The 22,589-nt window shown below is 46.5% G+C and overlaps 1 protein-coding gene and 1 non-coding gene across 3 annotated transcripts in view; both read left to right on the top strand.

The window, feature by feature from the left end:
• The first annotated feature begins 5,212 nt into the window (after window positions 1–5,212).
• Window positions 5,213–5,350, top strand: LOC114815408. Its single transcript, XR_003763170.1, has one exon. It is a non-coding gene; the product is annotated as a small nucleolar RNA SNORA7 (small nucleolar RNA).
• Window positions 5,351–16,000: 10,650 nt separating this feature from the next.
• The window catches only part of ZC3H18 (zinc finger CCCH-type containing 18), a 78,015-nt gene continuing 71,426 nt past the window's right edge, over window positions 16,001–22,589 (top strand). The window contains exon 1 of one of the 2 annotated variants that reach the window (XM_039913440.1): window positions 16,001–16,060. The gene's annotated coding sequence lies outside the window, so the exon portion shown is untranslated. Of the gene's footprint in view, window positions 16,061–18,943; window positions 18,976–22,589 lie in introns of those variants that run through there. The other variant, XM_039913441.1, reaches the window with a different exon arrangement.

The raw sequence follows: 22,589 nt of genomic DNA, 5'->3' as shown, positions 1-22,589 counted from the left end.
CCTCAGTGCTTAGTACAGTCCCTGGTTCACAGTAAGTGCTCACAAAAAGCGAGCAACAGCTCAGCTCCCAGCTACACTCACAGACTAGGAACTCTGCCAGATGGCAGGGAGGCTGGGGAAGGGTATGACCTGCCCTCTTGCAAACTAAATCTGCCTTGGTTGCTGGACATGAAATCTAATCCCTGAGGAGCTTCCCCTATTTGCAGTGGGCAAGAAGGAAATGGAGAGATCATAGGCAATGGGGCCGACTGAAAAAAACAGGGGGCTAGGACTTAGGAGTTCCATGTTCTAGTCCTCCTCCCTTGTTTGCCTGTTGTGTGACCTTGGATGAGTCATTTACCTCCTTATGCCTCAATTTCCTCTCTTGTAAGATCCATTCTTTCTCATCCTTAGACTGTGAGTACCATGTAGGAGAGGGACTGTGAGTACCATGTAGGAGAGGGAGCTGATTACCTTGTACCTAGCATAGTGCTTAGGGTAGTGATTCACACATAGTAAGTGCTTAACAAATACCGCATTACCACACTGAGATGAGCCAAGGGAAGCCTGGGTGGCAGGGAGAAAAGTGTGGGGCCCAGGGACAATGTTACCAACATAGATGAGATTTTTCCTGGGTGTTCAAAAATCACATTTCCTTTGTGGGATCCCATGAACTGTGAAATTGATTCTGTGGGGATTGTGGAGTTCCCGGATTCGGATCGCTAGAGCTGTATAGGTGGAGGCTGCTCCTCTTATCTCCACTGCCCTGAAATACCTTCAGCTGGCATCTGGAAATATCTTGCCAACCAAAGTGTTTTCCCTGTTAAACCTGCATCCACCGATCTGTTGTTCCAGAAGCCATTGTCCTGGGGTGACTTCGACAAGCTCTTAATTGAGAGTTACTTGCCCCTCTCGTCATTCGGCATCTTTGTCTGCCCTGGGCATGAGTTGGGTTTTATGGACAGCTCCCCAGGTGCTGCTATTCTGGGTCTTGATGCTGAAAATGGCATCTCGTTGGACATGCTTATTAGTTAGCAAGGACAATTTAAAAAGGTGGAGAAATAGAGGACGAAACACATGTAACAAAGAGGGAGAGAGAGGAAAAAAAAAATGAGTGAGAGAAATTTAGTACAAAGCCACAGAGAACGGTGTGCCCAAAGAAAAGGAAATGCAGAGCAGTGAAGAGATGCCTAGACAAGCATAAATATAAGATATATGCATATATGCATGCCGATGAAGAGATTTGTTTAAATGAGTGCTTAAGTGAAAAAGAGAAGGCCAAGGGGGAGTGTAGCTTTCTAGCCAGAAAGGGGATTCAGGGGCAGGCATGAGGGTAAATACAGAAAACTACATGTATGAAAGTAATTTTGTATAAATAAAAGTATCTAGGGAGATTATATTGGGAATATATGTTTGTTTCGATAATGGCCATATGCTCATAGGACAAAATCCAAGCTCATTTAAAAATGTCAGTCAGTGGAAATCGACACAGAAGTTCGGCTCCTTCTCACGGCAACCAACAGAGATAATATTTGAGCCTACTTTGTATTGTTTCCATTGTCCATGTTATCCCGTAGGACCAGAATTTGGGTCTATGTGACTGCATCCTCAATTGCACTTTCCAGTTGTTTTAGGGGTTTGCCTGATGGGCAAGTGATTCCCAGGGTGTTGAGAGTCCTTCATATTTATATTAATGCCCATCTCCCTATCTAGACCGTAAGCTCACTGTGGGAAAGGAATGTGTCTGTTATCTGGTTGTATCGTACTTTATCTGGTTGTATCGTACTCTCCCAAACACTTAGCACAGTGCTCTGCACACAGTGAGCTCTCAGTAAATACAGTAGACAGATTCCCAGGCTTCCTGCACTTTGGGACTGTCAGGAAGTTTCCCAGAGTGCCCATGGAGAGAGAGGAGAAATATATCATTGTTATTAATAGTAGTCATATGGTTAAGCACTTGTTAAGCACTTACTATGTGCCAAGCGCTGTTCTAAGCACTGGAATAGATACATGTTAAGCAGGTAGGACACAGTCTCTGTCCCACATGGGGCTCACACTCTTATCCCCATTTTACAGATGAGGTAATTGAGGCCCAGAGAAGTTAAGTGACTTGCCCAAGGTCACTCAGCTATGTGGCAGAGCCGATATTAGAACCCAGGTCCTTCTGACTCCCAGGCCCATGCTCTTATCCACTGAGCCTTGCTGTTTTTCTAAAAGGGTTGGGGCTTGGAAAATTCAAAACTCTCTCTGGCAGGCAGACTAGTTCACATCAGGGGTCCCAGAGCAGATTCTGGACGAGGACAAATCTCAGGAAACATCCTTTCTATGTAGGTAGCAAGGGGAAGATTGGCTCTGACACTGAGTTTTGCCCCACGGAGATCCAGGCCAGGAGAGAAATCTTCCTCTAGAAGAATTCTCCCCGTGAAAGTTCACCATGCTCTGACCAAACCTGATTTAAGGGTCTCCTGCACTGTGTATACCTAAGTATTCTGGGAAAATGACATTCCCTCAAATCTATTTATTTTCTTTTTAAAAAAAATGATTATTTCATAGAGCTTCCCGGAGGAGCAGTAACGCTGATTCTAGATGAGCCATCAAGTCCAGTGCGATACTGTGATTTTTCATTCTGCAGGGTTGAAAATGGGCATTCATGACACGCTTTTTAACCAGTTCAGAGCATTTCAATGAGCCCTAGAAGTGGGAGAGATAAAGTGTGTTGGTAAATTCGTTGTGGGCGGGGAACGTGTCAACCGACTCTGTTGCACTGCACCCTCTCAAGTGCTTAGAAGAGCCCTCTGCACCCAGTGAGTGCTCAACCAATGCCATTGATGATGATGATGACGATGACGGGGTGGCGAAGCTGGGTGACAGCAAGGACACTTTTTATTCTGGAATGTGAAATGGGGATTGGATTGGGTTTTTCTTCCCCCTTGTGGCAATTCGAAGAAAGCACAAAAAAGTCAGAGAAAATCCGCATACACCTACGGACGCCTATATATTGCAGCATCTGAACACATTCGTACTGCAGCATCTCTCCCTGGGAATTGAAGGGAATACCAGGTGAACCTCCAACGTGGACTGAATTTCTTTCTCTAGTGAAGAGCACTGATTTCAACACCCTCTCCTCTCAAGAATTCTCCTGGATTCTTTCCCTTCCCACGAAGCGCCCGTCAGTCAGCCTTCTAAGAAAAGGAGTTGTCTAATTCCTACCTGTGTATTCTCCCCCAGCGCTTCATACATTGCTCTGCACCCAGCAAGGGCTTAATAAATAATATTACTACTATTATTAGAGGGGACTGTCTCTACTTGTTGCTAAATTGTACTTTCCAAGCGTTTAGTACAGTGTAAGCGCTCAATAGATATGATTCAATGAATGGATGAATTCCCACCTGTGCATACTTTCCCAGGGCTCGGTACAATGCACAGTAAGCGATTAGTAAATATTATTATTATTATTACACGGGGCTGGGATCATATCTCTTCCTTCTCCTATATGTCTGCAAGCATTTAAAATAGTGCACTGCACATAAGAGGTGATCAATAAACTAATAATTGATTGATTGAAACCTCAGAGATGAGCTTGCAGAGAGGCCTTGTTAGCTGGTGTCACTGCTCAGCATTCAACCATCAATTAACCCATCCTTGCATTTACTGAGAACCTACTGCATGCATAATACTGTATCAAGCACTTGAGAGAGTTCAGTAGTGATAAAAGGAATGCTCTCTGCCCTCAAGGAGCTCACCCTTTAATGATGGATAGCGACACAAAATAATTAGCAGAAGCAAAATGAGAATGGAAAGATAGGTAGCTGAAAAAGTGAATCAATCATATTTTTTGAGCGCTTACTGTGTGCAGAATAAGGTACTAAGCTGTTGGGAGAATAAAATATAATAATAAACAGACACATTCCCTGTTCAGTACTCTCTGCCCTCAAGGAGCTCACCCTTTAATGATGGATACCGACACAAAATAATTAAGAGAAGGAAAATGAGAATGGAAAGATAGCTGAAAAAGTGAATCAGTCATATTTATCGAGCGCTTACTGTGTGTGGAATAAGGTACTAAGCTGTTGGGACAGTAAAATATAATAATAAACAGACACATTCCCTGTCCAAAACAAGCTTACAGTCTAGAGGGGGAATAAAGCATTAATATAAAGAGATAAATTACAGATGTGTACATAAGTGCTGTCGGGCCGGGAGGGGGATGAATAAAGGAGCAAGTCAGGGTGATGCAGAGGGCACTGGGAGAAGAGGAAAAGAGGGCTTAGTCAGGGAAGGCTTTTTGGAGGAGTTGTGCCTTCAGTAAGACTTTGAAGGTGGGGAGAATACTTGTCTGTCGGTTATGAGGAGGGAGGGTGTTCCAGGCCAGAGGCAAGATGTGGACAACAGGTCAGCAGTGAGAAAAATTAGAAAAATATTTCCAGGCAGCAGAGTAATTAGTGAGCCTGGAAGGAGGGAGAGCAGTAAAGAGGCAGATATAGTAGTCTAGCTGAGACTCAATAAGCCCCTGGACTAGCATGGTGGCCATTTGGCTAGAGAGGAAGGGATACACCTGGGAAATGTTGTGGAGGGAAAATGAGCAGGCCTTAGTGACAGTTTGAAATGTAGAGTTAATAGAGAGGTGTCAAGGATGATACCGAGGTTTCAGGCTTTCGAGCTAGGGAGGATGTTGGTGTCATCAACTGGGATGGAAAATTTAAGGGGCATAGGGTTGGAAGGAAAGATGAGTCTTTGCTATTGAGAGGACCCTAAACATTCCAGTGTGACCCAAAAGGAGCTGTGATCCTAGGGGGTTCGGGGCTTCCCTGTCCATCCAGCCTCCCAATAGACACAAAAGACCCCGACTGGTTATGTTAGTTCATATTACTAACTATTAATAATGTAATAATAAACACATTATTATCATAATAATTATGGTATGTATTAAGCACTTAAGATGTGTCATGCACTGTTCTAAGTGTGGGGTAGATACAACTTAATCAGATCGGAGACAGTCTCTATTCCACGTGGGGCTCACAGTCTAAGTAGTAGGGAGAAGCATTGGATTCCCATTATACACTTGAAGAAACTGAGACACAAAGAAGCTAAGTGACCTGACCAAGGTCACGCAGAAGGCATGTGGCAGAGCAGGGATTAGAACCCATGTCCTTCGCCTCCCAGGGCTGGGATCTTTCTGCTTGTGTTTACGGTCTTCCGTCTGAGTTCATTTGTGTTGAATTACGATTGCCTTCCCCTCTCAGGGTCGCACGTGGAGAGTTTCCAGTACTCTACCAGTCTCGGCTACGGGAGGGAGAGTCAAGCAGAGGCCTACCCATTCCAATCTTAGCCTGGCCAGTGGCTAGTGAGTGGAAGGCAACCTGCTACAAGTCGAAACTCACCCATGCTGGGCAGAAGCGGCACAGGAGAGAGTCGAGGGTATACTGAGCGGAAGGCAGCAGTGGTAAACCATTTCCATATTTTTACTCTATGGATCCACTACCAGAACATTTGCAGATGGAGAGTGGGCGTTCTGGGAGAGATGGGTCCGCGGTGTCGCTACGGCATAAGACAGACAATTGCCTTATTAAGTTTAATGTGCTATAAATGATGAAATCCGGGAGAGATGTAGGCAATCGCCCTTTTCCAAAAGACGTTATTTCAAATTAACCACTAGCATCATATTTGGAGGCGGTTTTCTGCAAAGCCTTCCCTAAGAAAATCTGAGCAATCAGGTGAGGTAATAGGCAGAAAGGTGCTGGGAAAATAGGAGGTAGAAATTCAGTATTTCCAGCTATGCCGCCTACTAATTTGACTTACACTTAATTCTCCTCTGATGTGGGAGTTGTGTTTGTGCAAAACCCTCTGTTGACAAAAATTCACGCTGAGGACCTCACTCACTCCCACACCACGTTCCAGCATGCCAGCCGTTTGTTAAATCATCGCATGTTGTACCCGAACAAGTTCTCTTTGTCAAACGAATCTTCCCTAATTTCCTAACTAGTCAAACCACGTAAGTGTGTGTCCTAAGATAGACTATTTATAGACTGCACTTCCACATAGTCTAAACATTTCACATAATCAATCCCCGCTCCTCTCACCTAATAGCATTTACGAGCACTTGCATATATTTGTACATATTTATTGCTCCATTTTATTAACGATGTGCATTTATCTATGTTTCTGTTTATCTATTTTAATGGTAGTGATGCCTGTCTACTTGTTTTGTTGTCTGTCTCCCCTTTCTAGACTGTGAGCCCGTTGTTGGGTAGGGATTGTCTCTATCTGTTGCCGAACTGTACTTTCCAAGCGCTTAGTACAGTGTTCTGCACACTGTAAGCGCTTAATAAATATGTTTGAATGAATGAATGAATGAATGAATGAATGAAGCAGTATGGCCTAGTGGAACAAGCACAGGCCTGAGAGTGGGAGGTTCTAATACCAGCTTTGTCAATTGTCTGCTGTGTGACCTTGGCCAAGTCACTTTAACTTTTCCGTGCCTCAGTTTCCTCATCTGGAATGGGGATTATGAGGATTAAATCTCCCTTATACTTAGAAAGTGAACCTCACGAAGGGAGGAAATATGTCCAACCTGATCATTTTGTATCTACCCCAGAGCTTAGTAATAATAATGATAATATTAACAACAATTAGAATAAAATAATAATCGTGGTGTTTGTTAAATTCTTACTATGTTCCAAGAACCGCACTAAGCACTGGGGTAGATAGATACATGATTATCAGATCCCACACAGGGCTCACCGTCTAGATAGGAGGAAGCACAAGTATTGAATTCCCCATTTAGGGGAAGCAGCGTGGCTCAGTGGAAAGAGTCTGGGCTTCGGAGTCAGAGGTCATGGGTTCGATATCTGGCTCTGCCACTTGTCAGCTGTGTGACTGTGGGCAAGTCACTTAACTTCTCTGTGCCTCAGTTACCTCATCTGTAAAAAGGGGATTAACTGTGAGCCTCACGTGGGACAACCCGATTACCCTGTATCTACCCCAGTGCTTAGAATAGAACAGTGCTGTGCACATAGTAAGCGCTTAACAAATACCAACATTATTATTTTGTAGTTGAGGGAACTGAGGCACAGAAAAGTTAAGTTACTTGCCCAAGGTCACACAGCAAGCAAATGGTAGGGCCAGTATTAGAACCCAGGCTCCCAGACCCATGCTCTCCCACTAGGCCAAGCCGCTGGGTTTCTAGTTATAAATGTTAACTGTTTGTAAAAGAGAGAGTGAATTAGAATCCAGAATCCCAAACATAATTACAGCCATTACAATACATGAACAGATTGCCTACCATATACTTGCACTTTGAGGTTGATTAGCTTTCATTCCAATTTCTTTCAACCTTGCAGCATTTGAATGATGAATGAATCTCTGACTTGGAATTTTTCAGGAATATCATTAATTGAATAAAGGGTCTGTCCCCTCTACTTTGAGAGCCTTGATTTCATGCCTATGTCCTCACTTCTCCTGTAACATGGGCATTATATTCCTGACAAACCCCACATTTAAGGAAACTCGAACCGTATCAGACACACAAAGATTCTTCTTGACACAACAATTGAGTCCTGTCGAGACAAGGTGTATGTGGTAGGAAGAATGTCTCCTAATTCCCTATCAGCATTTTGGCCAAACTGCATAGTTAAAAAGTGCTTTATGGAAAAATTGAATGAATGCTACCTAATCACTGAATGTACATTTTCTGAAATTATTATACAATATCTATCTAAATAGGAAGGGTAATATATTTATATGTGTATATATACATATATATATATATATATATGTACATATATGTATCCGCACACACAGATATACATTGCAATTATGCCAGCCTAAAAAGTGAATTTTTGATGTTTCAGTATTTTTGATATGTGATTTTTAAATCTTTTCCTTGTGACTATATAATAGCAATATATTGCTTCTTGTCTAAAGCTTTCCTATTTCCAAATAATTTTATCATTGGTTATCTCATTTTACTTTCACAACATTAGGGAAGCAGTGTGGCATAGTGGAAAGAGTGAGGATCTGGGTTCTAATTCCTGCTCTTCCACTTATTTGCTGTGTGACCTTGGGCAAGTTACTTAACTTCTCTGTGCCTCAATTTCCTTATTATAAAATGGAGATACTCGTTCTCCCTCCTACTTAAAATGGGAGGCCCATGAAGGACAGGGACTTTGAACCGATTATCCTTTATCTACCTTGTGCTTAGAAAAGTGCTTGGCAAAGAGTAAGCACTTAAATATTATTATTATTACTACTGAACCTTACTAAGCACTTAGGAAGTACAAAACAGAGAAGTGATATGTTCCTGCTCACAAGGAACACTCTAACGGGGAGAACTACATAAAAATACTTACAAATGGAGTAATAAAAGGAAAAAAATGTACTATGTATTATTGTACAAAAGTGCTGAGGTTGGGGATCCCTATGTACATAAGTACTAGAGATGATTAGTGGGTTTTGTACCCCTTGGGGTGTGGAAGTGAAATGGGGTAGGTGAGATTTTAGGAGGGCTGTAAATATCGTGAGCTGGATTTGGCCAGTGAGGAGGAGTTCCAGGCCAGGGAAACAGTGTAGACATTGAGGTGGGTGAGGTATGAGTGAAGGGGTTAGCTCAGGAAGAACAAAGAGCAAGATGGTGAGTAGCAAGTGAAGATAGCAGATCTCTCCAGAGATCATTATGGCTGCCTGGAAGTATCAAACTGAAAACCCCTAGAAGATGGGAACTATATCTATTCAGCACCCAGTGCAACACCAGGGGCCAAAAAGGAACAGGTGATCTCTGGAAGACCCTTAACCCAAAACCTACCTAAATGAGAATGAAAACAACTTGAATGGGTCCTCTTCTTCACTTGCCCCCACCCGGGTTCATCCACCTGAACTTCCAGCTCCTGAGGTAGGTGGGTCAATGGGCTGGAGACATCCATATTAGGGCCTTGGGTGACCTGCCCCAGCCTCAGCCAGAATTTAATTTCCCCGGCAGTCCAGGAATGCAGGGAATGTGGCAGAAGAGGCTCTACTCTCCCCATATTTTACAAGGTGACTCCATTTCTGAGCCATCTGAAGGAATCCTAAAAGGGTGATGTGGCTCTCCACTTTGCAGATAAGGGAAGTGAGAGGCAAAAAGTGAAGCATCTTGTCCGAGGTCACAGAGAGAATTGATGGTGATCCATCAGAATAGATCAATGATCCAAATCAATCAATTGTATTTATTGAGCACGTACTTTCTGCAGAACTCTGAACTAAGCGATTGGGAGGATACAATATAACAGAGTTGATAGACACGTTCCCTCCCCAATTTAGAACTACACTGAGGCCTCTTTCTTGGTTGGGGTGTCCTTCTTCACACCCCCTTTTTTCACAGCTCCAGAAGCTCCCAAGCTTGTCACATGCAAAGTAACTTGAGAGCCCCCAGTGAGAATGTTTTACGTTTCAGAACTAAAATGTTCCACGTTTCAGAACTAAATGTTCCACTTTTCAGAACTAAATGTTCCCAGAACACTGAGAACTTTAAAACTCCCTGCTCCCATGTTGCTGTGGCACCAAAGCAGTAGGAGTCCTGAGCCAGACTCTAGTCTGGGGCCTGGGGATAAATTCTTCCGTTACTGGTTCCACTGATTCAAAACCTCCAATGGCTAGAGAAAAAGCGTGACCTAGTGGATGGAGCATGGGCCCGGGAGTCAGAAGGACCTGCATTCTAATCCCGGCTCCTCCACTCGTCTGCTCTGTGACCTTGGGAAAGTCACTTAATTTCTCTGTGCCTCAGTTACCTCATCTGTAAAATGGGGATTGAAACTGTGAGCCCCAAGTGGGACATGGACTGTGTCCAATTTGATTACCTTGTACACCAGCACTTAGACTAGTGCCTGGCACAGGAGTAAGCATTTAACAAGTATCATTAATAAAAATGGCTACCTATTTCTACATCAAATTGACCATTGGTTTCAAGGATCCTCACTAGCTTCCTTATTTTTCCATCCCCTTCTCACACTACACTCCAATTAGTAATCTTCCTTCTTTGGGAGATCACCTTCTAACAACTTTTCTTTCACCTCTCCCATATCTGACCTGTTGTGCGTGCTCTCCCCCTGGACAGACTCATTTCCCTTCAAATCTGCTGAGCCACATCCCTTCCTATCTTCGAAGCTCAATCAATCAATCAATCAAGCTGCCTTAATGAACCAGTCTTCCAAGAGGCATTCCTCAATGAAGCAGCAACAAGAGAAGCAGCAGCAAGAGAAGCAGTGTGGTTAACTTCTCTGTGCCTCAGTTACCTCATCTGTAAAATGGGGATTAACTGTGAGCCTCACATGGGACAACCTGATTACCCTGTATACCCCAGCGCTTAGAACAGTGCTCTGCACATAGTAAGTGCTTAACAAATACCAACATTATTATTATTATTATTGTTATGAATCCCCACCTCATTGTTCATGTAAGCCCATCGTCTACTTTTAGCACATGTGTATATACTGATTATTTCACTTCTTTATTCATGCATTTAGTTTTGTCATTGATTTCAAGGATCTTCACTAGCTTCCTTATTTTTCCTTATTTTTTGTCATTGATCTGTTTTCATTCCTGTTCCCTTCACAGGTACACAATGTGTGCCTGTCTCTCCCACTAGGCTATAAACTCATCAAAGTATCGTTTTCTAAGAATAACTGTGGTATTTGTTAAGCACTTATTATATGCCAGGCACTTCAGCACTAAGCTCTGGGGTGGATACAGCAAATCGGGTTGGATCCAGTCCCTGTCCCACATGGGGCTCACAGTCTCAAACCCCATTTTACAGATGAGTTACTGAGGTCCAGAGAAGTGAAGCAACTTGCCCAAAGTTCACACGGCAGACAAGTGGTGGAGCCAGGATTAGAACCCATGACTTTCTCACTCGCAGGCCCATGATCTATCCACTACGCCACACTGCTGTAGGTTCTCAAGACCGACCCTCCTCCCTCCCTCCCACAAAGTCTAATCTACAGTTCACTGTGTGGGGAGTAAGGCAGAGGGGAGAGGTGAAGCAGCCAGAACTAGCAAAATGCCTGCTGAGACTAGGCCAACAGTAGTGAAGACTTCTGTCCGAAGAATCACCGAGGGCATCTTGTGCATCGGACAGGCTCAGCAGAAATCCTTGCTAATCCTTGCTAATATGAGTAGCAAAGCCTGCAGAGAATATCACATGGCTACACCCCGAATGGATGCTGGCCTATGGAACTTCACCACAGCACCAGCACTTTGTTGAAGTCGTTTTCATTATGAATTTTTTATTGATATTATTAGTTCATTAAAAAAAATTGTCCTGCCAACTGCCTTACTTGCCTTTTTTTGTTTTTTTAATGGTATTTGTTAAGCACTTACTGGGTGTCAGGGACTGTTCTAAGAGCTGACATCTTGTCTTGTCTTATGCCACCGAGTCATTTCTGACCCATAACTTTCCATCTGCAATTGTTCTGGTAGTGGAGCCATAAGGTTTCCTTGGTAAAAATACGAAAGTGGTTTACCACTGCCTCCTTCTGCGCAGTAAACTTGATTCTCTGCCCTCGACTCTCTCCCATGCCGCTGCTGCCCAGCACAGGTGAGTTTTGGCTTGTAGCAGATTGCCTTCCACTCGCTAGCCACTGGCCAAACTAGGAATAGAATGCGTATGCCTTTGCTTGACTCTCCCTCCTGTGAAATGGGAGATGTGAAATGATATGGGAGAGGTGAAAGAAAAGTTGTTAGAAGGTGATCTCCCAAAGAAGGAAGATTACTAATTGGAGTGTAGTGTGAGAAGGGGATGGAAAAATAAGGAAGCTAGTGAGGATCCTTGAAACCAATGGTCAATTTGATGTAGAAATAGGTAGCCATTTTTATTAATGATACTTGTTAAATGTAGCCGAGACTGGTAGAGTACTGGAAACTCTCCAGGTGCGACCCTGAGAGGTGAGAGCTGACATAGATTCAAGAAAAGCAGGTTGAACACAGTCCATGTGCCACATGGAGCTCCCAGTCATAATCCCCATTTTACAGATGAGGGAACTGAGGCACAGAGAAGTGAAGTGACTTGCCCATGTCCTTCTGATTCTCAGGTTCATGCTTTATCCACTAGGCCACTTTGCTTCTTATTTGTTGTACCCATTTGCCCCAGTGACAGGTTTGGCAGGGACAAGAAAGTGTGAATGGCACTCAACAAACCACTAATGTTACAAGTCCTTCGGACAGGGGCCTGGTTCCGAAATCACCGTGTCTGGACAGAGGCTTGTCCACTGTTCCTGACGGGAGACTCCATCATCATCATCATCTTCATCAGAAGCCCAAGAGCGGGTTAAAGTGCTCAACATGCAGTAAGTGTTCATTGAATTCTGATATTGATCATGACGACCATCTATTCCAGGCGTGAAAGCAGAAGGCTGAGACAAATACAGCCGGGGTGGAGAGGAGCCAAATTTTGACACCCAAACTCTCCCTCCACAACTTGAGCTGTACTCCTGCTTTTGTCTCCAGTGACGAAGGAGTGCCTCCACCTTTAATTCTTAAACTAGAGGAGACGTTGCCTTTTCTTAGCCACTGGGTTCAGAGACAAGGTGTTAAAGAGGGATAAAGAGATGCTAGTGGAAAAAAGAGGGGTGGGATGGAAGTAATCACCTCCCTATTGGGCAGGAAAAGCTCTGGGAAGGAATGAGGCTTTTTGGATTGGCTGGAGGCAGTAAGGCAGGAGACTTAGCCATAATTTATTTATTTATATTAATGTCTACCTCTTCCCCTAGACTGTAAGCTCCTTATGAGCAGGAAACATGTCTACCAACTCTGTTGTATTTTCCCAAGTGCTTAATACAGTGCTCTTTATACCGTAAGCACTCAATAAGTACAATTGATTGATTCAGTGTTCAAAAGAAGGACAATAATGATAACAAAAGTGTTTTTGATAAATCGAGGTCACACAAGAAGCAAGTGGCAAAGCCAGAATTAGAACCCAGGTCTTTTGACTCCCAGGGCTGCATTTCTTCCACTAGGCCACACTGCTTTTTTATGCCTACAGCAATCTCTTTTAGCATATTTCCATAATTGAGCTATTGAATTTGAATGTTAGTATTACTCATATCACTCGCTCACTTTGCTTTCGCATGCTCACGATGCCACATGTGTGTTCTCAGCAGAATAAGTGTGTTCTGTGTGTTAGGCCTATACGGACCAACAGTACGGCCACCTTGCACCAAACATACGCTGCTGTCTTTACACAGAAGTTAGTCCTCAGTTAGATACGGCACTTCAAGACTTCAAAGCAAATCTCAATGCAAGATAGTAGCCCTCTCTGGGAAGAAAAAGGGATACGTAGTCTGACATCGTAATTAAGTGACCCTCTGAACTGAAGTTTAGAGAAAGGAAGATTATTAAAAGGTCCAATTGAAACAAGTATTAGGTCCATCAGTAGAAAACATGGTAACAATTTAAGTCTGGTGGTAACATTCATTCATTCATTCAATCGTATTTATTGAGCGCTTATTGCGTGCAAAGCTCTGTACTAAGCACTTGGGGAGAGTATAATTCAACAGACACATTCCCTGGCCACAACAAGATCACGGTCTACAGATGTGTGGAAGTGCTGAACTCAGATGAGTGGCAAATCAATGTACTCAAAGCTTTTGGTGAGGACAATTTTTATGTGTATATATGCTCCAATGTAATTGTTTAAATTCATATCCTTTCATTATTGCTGACTCCCGATAAGACTAATACAGGCCTGGAGTCCCATTTGCCTTGCAGGAAGTTTCAGGTGTGATTTCTGGCTGGAGAAGCGGGTGCAGGTTGCAGTCACAGATTGTCCAGGCCTCCTCCCTCCAATATCTATGTTTAGTGACTGGCACTGTGCTAAACACTGTAGATACAAGTTAATCAGGATGGACATAGTCCTTGTCCCATACGGAGCTCACAGTCTTAACCCCATTTTACAGATGACATAACTGAGGCACAGAGAAGTTAAGTGATTTGCCCAAGGTCGTATGGCAGACGAGTAGAGGAGCCGAAATTAGAACCCATGTCCTCTGATTCTCAGGGCCGTGCGTCATCCACCAGGCCATGCTGCTTCTGACTTTGTTTTAAGATGTTCTCCTGGTCAATGGCCAAGAGTTTCTGTTTGATGCACTCACTGAAAACTCACTGAAGGTTTTTGAGTGGGGAGAGGCATGCACAACACCATTTTCAAAAAATGATTTGGGCAGCAGAGGGAAGTATGGACAGGAGAGGGGAGGAACTGGGCGTGGGGAAATCATTGAGGAGAGTGATGCAATTGTCAAACTGGACTATGACAAGTCCCTGGACCATTGTGGTGGCCATCTGGATACATTAGAAGGGGCGGATTCTCGAAATGATGTGGAAGAACCAAAGGGATTCAGTAACCGGCTGAATATTGAGACTCCGAGGTTTGCAGGCATGGAGCTGGCGCGGTTCAAGCGACGCTGTTGCAAATAATGAAGAAGCTGGGAAGACTTTGGAGAATTTGTTGCGTTTAGTTTTCGCCATGTTAAATTGAGGGTGTGGCCGGACCTTCTGAGCGTGGATGCTGTGAAGCCAGAAATTGGACAAGGGAATAGTAACCACACACATACTTCTGGGAGTCATGCATGGAGACTTGAAACAACAAATCGGGTAATCCTCCCTTGTATGTCAAAACCCAATTTCATAAAAGTATAATCATAATATAGTATTTAAGCGCTTACTTTGTGCCAGGAACTGTACTAAGCACTGGAGTGGATACAATCAACTCAGGTAGGACACAGTCCCCGTCCCACGTGGGGCTCACAGTCTTCATTCCCCTTTTCCAGATGAGGTAACTGAGGCCCAAAGAATAATAATTATGGCATTTGTTAAGTGCTTACTATGTGCCAAGCACTGTGGTAGATACAAGCTAATCAAGTTGCTGCACATGGGGCTCACAGTCTTCATCCCCATTTTACAGATCAGGCACAGAGAAGTTAGGCGACTTGTCCAAGGTCACACAGCAGACAAGTGGCGGCGTTGTTTTGGTGTCTGTCTCCCCCGTTTAGACTGTGAGCTCGTTGGTGGGCAAGGATTGTCTCTCTCTCTTGCCTAACTGTAATAATAATGTTGGTATTTGTTAAGTGCTTTGTGCCAAGCACTGTTCTAAGCGCTGGGGGAGATACGAGGTCATCTGGTTGTCCCACGTGGGGCTTCCAGTCTTCATCCCCATTTTACAGATGAGGTCACTGAGGCCCAGAGACGTCAAGTGACCCGCCCAAGGTCACAAAGCTGATAAGTGGCGGATTCGGGATTAGCACGCACGACCTCGGACGTCGAAGCCCAGGTTCTCGCCCCTAAGCCACGCTCAACTGCAGGGAGCCGAGGAGCGGAGGGACACAGCCTGCAAAGGGGCTGCGACGCCATGTGCAGCACGGACGGCTGGGGGGGTCGGGGAGGGAGAGGACAGGGCGCATGCGCCGGGCCGGCGAGGAGGGACGGCGCATGCGCCGGGAAGGGGTAGCGAGAGAAGGAGAGAGGGCGCGTGCGCCGGGCCGGGGAGAAGGAGAGAAGGCGCATGCGCAGGGCCGGGGAGGCGGAGGGAGGGGGAAGTAGGGCGCATGCGCCGGTCGGGGAGGCGGAGGAAGGAGGGCGCGTGCGCCGGGCTGGGGAGGAGGGAGGCGCGCGAGACCTCGTGCGCAGCGGCGCGCGCAGCTCTTCCCGCGACGGTCTCGTGGGCGGTCGAGGCGGCGGCGGCGGCGCTGCCCCTTTCAGCGCGGCCCGTGCGGGCGGGCTTGGCGGGGGTCGGGGGCCGGAGGGCGGGGAGGTGAGGGGGGAGGCCCGGGGGCCGGGCCGGGCCGGAGGGCGGGCGGGCGGGCCGGCGGGGAGGCCGCCGGCGCTGGCGTTGGGGCGGTCGCGGCCTGATGACGTTGCACAATGGCCGGCCCCCGCGGCTAGTGGCGCTCGTTTGTTCCGCCCGCGTCGCGCCGAAGCCCGAGCTGCTGAGGAGCGGAAGGAGCGGAAGGCGCGGCGCGGCCGGACCCCCACCGCGGCCTCGCGCCCGCCCGCGCGCGCGCGCGCCCGCCCGCCCCGGCCTCGTCCCCGCGCTCCTCCTCGTCCCCGCGCTGAGGCTGAGGTAAGGGGAGGGGGCCCGGGGCGACCGACCGGCCGCGGGGCCCGCCATTCATTCATCCATCCATCCATTCATTCATTCTTGCGGTCGTATTGATGGAGCGCCCACTATGTGCAGAGCACCGAGCTGAGCGCTTGCAATGGACAGCCGGGCCCCAGAGAGAAGGCAGGGAGACACCCCCTCCCACCCCCCCCATTCATTCATTCGGATTTAATGAGCGCTGACTGGGTGCAGAGCACTGGACTAAGCGCTCGGAATGGACGATTGGGTCACAGGGAGAGGCCAGCCCTGCCCCCAGTCTAAACGGGGGAGACAGTGTCGTGGGGGGTCGTGACCCTTTTTGGGGGGCATCCCCCATTCATTCAATGACTGTGTGCAGAGCACTGGACTAAACGCTTGGAATGGACAATTGGGCCACAGGGAGAGAGCATCTCTGCCCCCAGTCTAAACGGGGGAGACAATGGGGGGGGGGTTCGTGACCCTTTTTGGGGGCACACCCCCCCCATTCATTCAGTGAGGGCTGACTGTGCAGAGCACTGGACTAAGCGCTTGGAATGGCCAGTTGGGTCACAGGGAGAGGCCAGCCCTGCCCCCAGTCTAAACGGGGGAGACAGTGTCGGGGGGGTGTCGCGACCCTTTTTGGGGGGCACCCCCCCATTCATTCATTCAGTGAGTGCTGATTATGTGCAGAGCACTGGACTAAGCGCTTGGAATGGTCAGTTGGGTCACAGGGAGAGACCGTCTCTGCCCAACTCGGGCCCCCAGTCCAAACAGGGGAGACAATGTCGTGGGGGGAAGGGGATCGTGATCCTTTAGGGGGGCACCCCCGCCCCCCCTCCATTCATATTTAATGAGCGCTTACTATGTGCACAGCACTGGACTATGCGCTTGGAATGGATAACCGGGCCACAGAGAGAAGGCAGCCCTGCCCCACACCGAGCCCACAGTCTAAACTGGGCAGACAGTGTCGGGGGGGGGGGGGGGCAGGGGGTCATGACCCTTTGGGGAGGCACCTTTAGGGACGTCTGGGGGTGGCCCCCCATTCATTCAGTCGTATTTAATAATAATACCATTAATACCATTAAGTGCTTACCATGCGCAAAGCACTGCTCTAAGTGCTTGAGGGGGGCTACAAGGTGATGAGGTGGTCCCATGTGGGGCTCAGTGTCCATCCCCATTTTCCAGAGGAGGCAACTGAGGCCAGAGAAGTGAAGTGCCTCGCCTAAAGTCACATAGCTGACAAGCGGCAGAGTCAGGATTAGAATCCATGACCTCTGACTCCCAAACCCAGGCTTTTGCCACTGAACCACGTTTACTATGTGCAGGGCACTGGATTGAGCACTTGGAATGGACAGTTTGGCCATAGATGGAGGCCATCCCTGCCCAACGACGGGCTCACAGTCTAAATGTTGGAGATAGACAACAAAACAAAAAACCAGTATTCCTTCCCCGCCCCGGTGCCCCTCACCTGCTTAGAGAAGCTGCTTAGAGAAGCAGCATGGCTCAGTGGGAAAAGCCCGGGCTTTGGAGTCAGAGGTCATGGGCTTGAATCCCAGCTCTGCCACTTGTCAGCTGTGTGACTGTGGGCAAGTCACTTCACTTCTCTGTGCCTCAGTTACCTCATCTGTAAAATGGGGATGAAGACTGTGAGCCCCACGTGGGACAACCTGATTCCCTTGTGTCTACCCCAGCCTTTAAAACAGTGCTCTGCACATAGTAAGCGCTTAATAAATAGGAATACCAACAACCTGACCCCCCTCCTGCTTCCTCATACCCACCAAAACAACCCCTCTTCCACCTTCAAAGCCCTCCTGAGAGCTCACCTCCTCCAGGAGGCCTTCCCAGACTGGGCCCTCCCTTTCATTCATTCATTCGATCTTATTCATTGAGCGCTTACGCTGTGTGCAGAGCACCAGACTAAACGCTTGAATAATAATGACGGTATTTCTTAAGCGCTTACTCTATGCCGAATACTGTTTTAAGCTTGAAGGGAGATGAGAGCTCATCAGGTGGTCCCCCGTGGGGCTCACAGGCTCCCATTTTATTCATTCGAACTATTTATTGAGCGCTTACTGAGTGCAGAGCACCGGACTAAGAGCTTGGGAAGTACAATTGGGTGAGAGAGGCCATCTCTGCCCAACAACAGGCTCACAGTCTAAAAGGGGGAGACAGCAAAACAAAACAAGTAGTCAGGTGTCAATACCATCAAAATAGGTAAGTACAATCAAAGATATATACACATTAACAAAATAGAGTAATAAATAATATATGCAGATATGCACAAGTGCTGTGGGGAGGGGAAGGGGGGAAGAGTAGAGGGAGGGAGGAGGGGGAATGGGGAGAGGAGGAGGGGCAGAAGGAAAGGGAGGGCTCAGTCTGGGAAGGCCTCCTGGAGGAGGTGAGCTCTCAGTAGGGCTTTGAAGAGGGGAAGAGAGCTAGTTTGGCGGATTTGAGGAGGGAGGACATTCCGGGACAGTGGTAGGACGTGGGCCAGGGGTTGACGGCGGGATAGGCGAGAATGGAGGACCGTAAGGAGGTGAGCGGCACCGGAGGAGTGGAGGGTACGGGGTGGGATGGAGAAGGCTGTCAAAGCCCTCCTGAGAGCTCACCTCCTCCAGGAGGCCTTCCCAGACTGAGCCCTTCCTTTTGTTCATTCATATTTATTGAGGGCTTACTATGTTCAGAGCACCGTATTAAGCGCTTGAATAATAGTGATGGTATTTAAGCGCTTACTCTGTACCAAGCACTGTTCTAAGTGCTGGGGGAGACGAGGTCATCAGGTGGTCCCCACGTGGACCTCACAGTCTTCATCATTTTACAGATGAGGAAACTGAGGCAGAGAGATGGGAAGTGACTTGCCCAGAGTCACACAGCTGACAAGTAGCAGAGCCGGGATTAGAACCCATGATCTCCGACTTGTAAGCCTGTGCTCTTTCCACTAAGCCACGCTGTCTTTCCCTCTGCCCCTCCCCATTCCCCCTACTCCCTCCCTCTGCTCTAATAATAATAATAATGATGTTTATTAAGCACTTACTATGTGCAAAGCACCATTGTAAGCACTGGGGAGGATACAAGTTGATCAGGTTGTCCCACATGGGGCTCACCGTCTTAACCCCCATTTTACAGATGAGAACTGAGGCCCAGAGAGGTGAAGTGGCTTGCCCAAAGTCACACAGCTGACAAGCAGCAGAGCCGGGATTTGAACCCATGACCTCTAACTCCCCAGCCCGTGCTCTTGCCACTGAGCTACTTTGCACAGCAATTGTGTGTATATGTGCTTATCTATAATTCTATTTATATTAATGTCCATTTTGCATGTTTTTAATGTGTGTGTGTATAGCTCTAATTCTATTCATTTATGTTGATGCTATTGATGCCTTTTACTTGTTTTCAAAGCCTGTCTCCCCCTTCTAGACTGTGAGCCCCTAATGGGCAGGGATTGTCTCTCTCCGTTGCTGAATTGTACTTTTCAAGCGCTGAGTACAGTGCTCTGCACGCAGTAAGCGCCCAATAAATACGATTGAATGAGGGAGCCGCGGGAAGCTCCAGCGCTTAGAGCAGTGTTTGGCACATAGTAAGCAATTAGCAAATACCATCATTATTGTTATCCAAGCTGCCTGGCCTGACCACCGTCTCTGGCAACCCCGGACTGCCCTGGATGCACAACTTTGAATGACCCGTGTTGGCTCCCCTCGGTTGCCTTTATTTTTATTTATTTACTTACTTTTTGAAGCTGTCATGCAGCCTCCAGTTTACCGGCAGGGCACTCTTCTGCTCTCCACAAAAGGCCGTGAACCCTTTGAGGGCAGCGATTGTCTCTCTTTATTGCTGTATTGTACTTTCCAAGCGCTTAGTACAGTGTTCTGCACACAGTAAGGGCTCAATAAATATGATTGATTGATTGATTGATTTAAGCCAGGTAGGCTTGCTTTCATTAACAACCCGAGGAAAGGTAATCAGTGAGAAACTTTCTCAGTATTGCCAATGACCCGCTGCCCCGGGTCGGCCGCCTTCGCCTCCAAATAATAACAGTGGTGGTATTTAAGCCGAGCACTGTTTTAAGGGCTGGGGGAGATAGAAGGTAGGTTGTTCCACATGGTGCTCCCAGTCTTGATCCCCATTTTGCAGATGAGGTAATTGAGGCACAGAGAAGTTAAGTGACTTGTCCAAGGTCACACAGCAGGCAAGTGGCAGAGCTGGGATTAGAACCAACATCTTCCGGCTCCCAAGCCCATATTCTTTCCACTAAGCCACGCTGCTTTCCCTAGTGCGTGTGTAGTGTGTATAGGTGAGACCTCTTAGCTGTGCTCCAAGCCACAAATGGCAAATGGAAGGTCCCCCTCCATAGGTTGCAAAGGTAAATAAACCAAAATGGATGTGCTGATGAGATGGTGAGGCAGTGGCCAGACATCAAGGTATTAATACAACTCAATCAATCAATCAATCCAGGAGAGCTGGAGGTCCCAACACTGATCACACTCATGTTACTTACCAGTGCAGCAAACGGAAACCTAACAGATGCTGAGAGCAACTGTTCCTCCTAAATTATACTGGACTGGCCTGACACAGACCGATAGTGGGTTGACCAAAATTTCCTCTCTAGCAAATTGCTGTCAGTCGATCAAGCATCTGTCACGGCCTTCGGCTCACCAGTTTTCCATCATTTTCTGGGTAGGGAAGGTGCTTGCTAATTCTGCTGGATTGTGTGTGCTCTCCCGAGCGCTTAGTACAATGCTCTGTGCATAATAAGTGCTCAGTAAGTATAATTGATTTCCTGTCAGAATTGTCGTTAATTGGGTAGTAATGATTGTCGAGATTTCATGACTTTAGTCTTTGATATGTACTGTCAAACTAATAATTGTATTTAAGCACTTACTATGTGCCATGCACTCTGTTAAGTTCTGGGGCAAATACAAGGAAATCGGGTTGGATCCAGTTCTTGTCCCACATGGAGCTCCCAGTCGTAATTCCCATTTTGTAGATGAGGGAACTGAGGCCCAGTGAATTGACTTGCCCAAAGTCACAGAGCAGATTAGTGGCAGAGCCGGGATTAGAACCCAGGGCCTTCTGGCTCCCAGGCCCATGTTCCCTCCATTAGGCCAAGTGATGTCAGATACTTCTTCCCCTCTAGACTCTAAGCTCAATTTGGGCAGGGAACGTGTCTACTAACTCTTTTGCATTGTTATCTTGTACTCTCATTCATTCATTCATTCAGTAGTATTTATTGAGCACTTACTATGTGCAGAGCACTGTACTAAGCGCTTAGAATGTACAAATCAGCAACAGGTATAGTCCTTGCCCATTGGGCTTACAGTCTACTCTCCCAATTGCAATCCCAATCGCATAGTACAGTGCTCTGCACACTAGCATTCAATAAATATGATTGATTAGACCAAGGCCCTTATGGACAGGGAACATTACCAAATCTTTTGTAGTCCCCCAAGCACTGAGTATAGGGCTCTGCAAACAGTAAGAGCTCAATAGATAGGATTGGTTTATTAAGGAGTCCAGTTCTCCTGTATTAAGGATTCCAGTTCTCCTATCATCTTTCTAGGTGCGCTCTGCTGGAGATAGTGGCTGCTGCTAGCCCTTGGGAGAGGCCGTGATCCTAAATTTCCTGGAGCTAGAAAAACGATATATGCATTTATAATCCTGTGAGAATGGGACAGGGCAAAGACTGCTGCCGTTGGCGCGGGGAATCCGAAGACCAGGATTCTAATCACAGAGTGCCCTGTGACTGCAGTGTAGATAGGATGCTGTAGAGTTATTGCTCTTCACTAATTCATTACATCTCTAGATTTGAGCTTTACAATAAAGGTGTAGAATTTAGTTGGTGACCACATATTAGGGGGCTCAGCAGGTGAGGGGCTTGAATGAAGAATGCCCTGACGGCTAGCAGTATTCTTTCTAGGAGTACATACGGTGTAGTTTCTCACCATCAGGGGTGTTTTCTTCGAAGGATGCCAATTATATATCCATGTAGTGTCTTTATAACCAGGTCCTCCCCTGCAGATGCACAGGGAATTGCACCTGAACCCCAAATTGAATTTGGAGAGTCAGAAGGGTAGTTGTAGCAATATTAGGCAAAAGTACTATGGAAATAAATGAGCGTCAGCCAAGAGTTTTCTATTGATGCCTATTGCCCGCTCCACCATCGGCTAAAATCAGCCAAGAACCCCCTTTATTGATTTTTTTTTTAATGTTTTGTTTAGGCGGTGTAAAAGTTTTAAGAATTTGGGGATGTCCTGTTTTGTTTGAGCCACCTTCTAGTCCAAGTCAGCACATCTAAAATAAATCTCAGACCTTGATTTTAAATACAAGGATTTATAAAACAAATCAGTTGGTGGTGGGCCCAGATTTTAAACTTCCCTCGCAATTATATCAGGAAGGATACTCTAGAGCAGTGTAATTTGAGGAATAAGTCTGCTTTCAGGCAGAAACCACCAGCTACCGTTAGTAATGCCATCGCTGCTCTGCAACAGCGTTGTGAGCTCATAATAATTACTTCAGTCCTAGCAAATTCAGAAACTGT

Source organism: Ornithorhynchus anatinus, chromosome 11, assembly GCF_004115215.2.
Source record: "Ornithorhynchus anatinus isolate Pmale09 chromosome 11, mOrnAna1.pri.v4, whole genome shotgun sequence".
Classification (NCBI taxonomy): Eukaryota; Metazoa; Chordata; class Mammalia; order Monotremata; family Ornithorhynchidae; genus Ornithorhynchus; species Ornithorhynchus anatinus.
The sequence above is the reverse complement of the archived record's forward strand: the minus strand, read 5'-3'. Positions and strand labels throughout refer to the sequence as shown.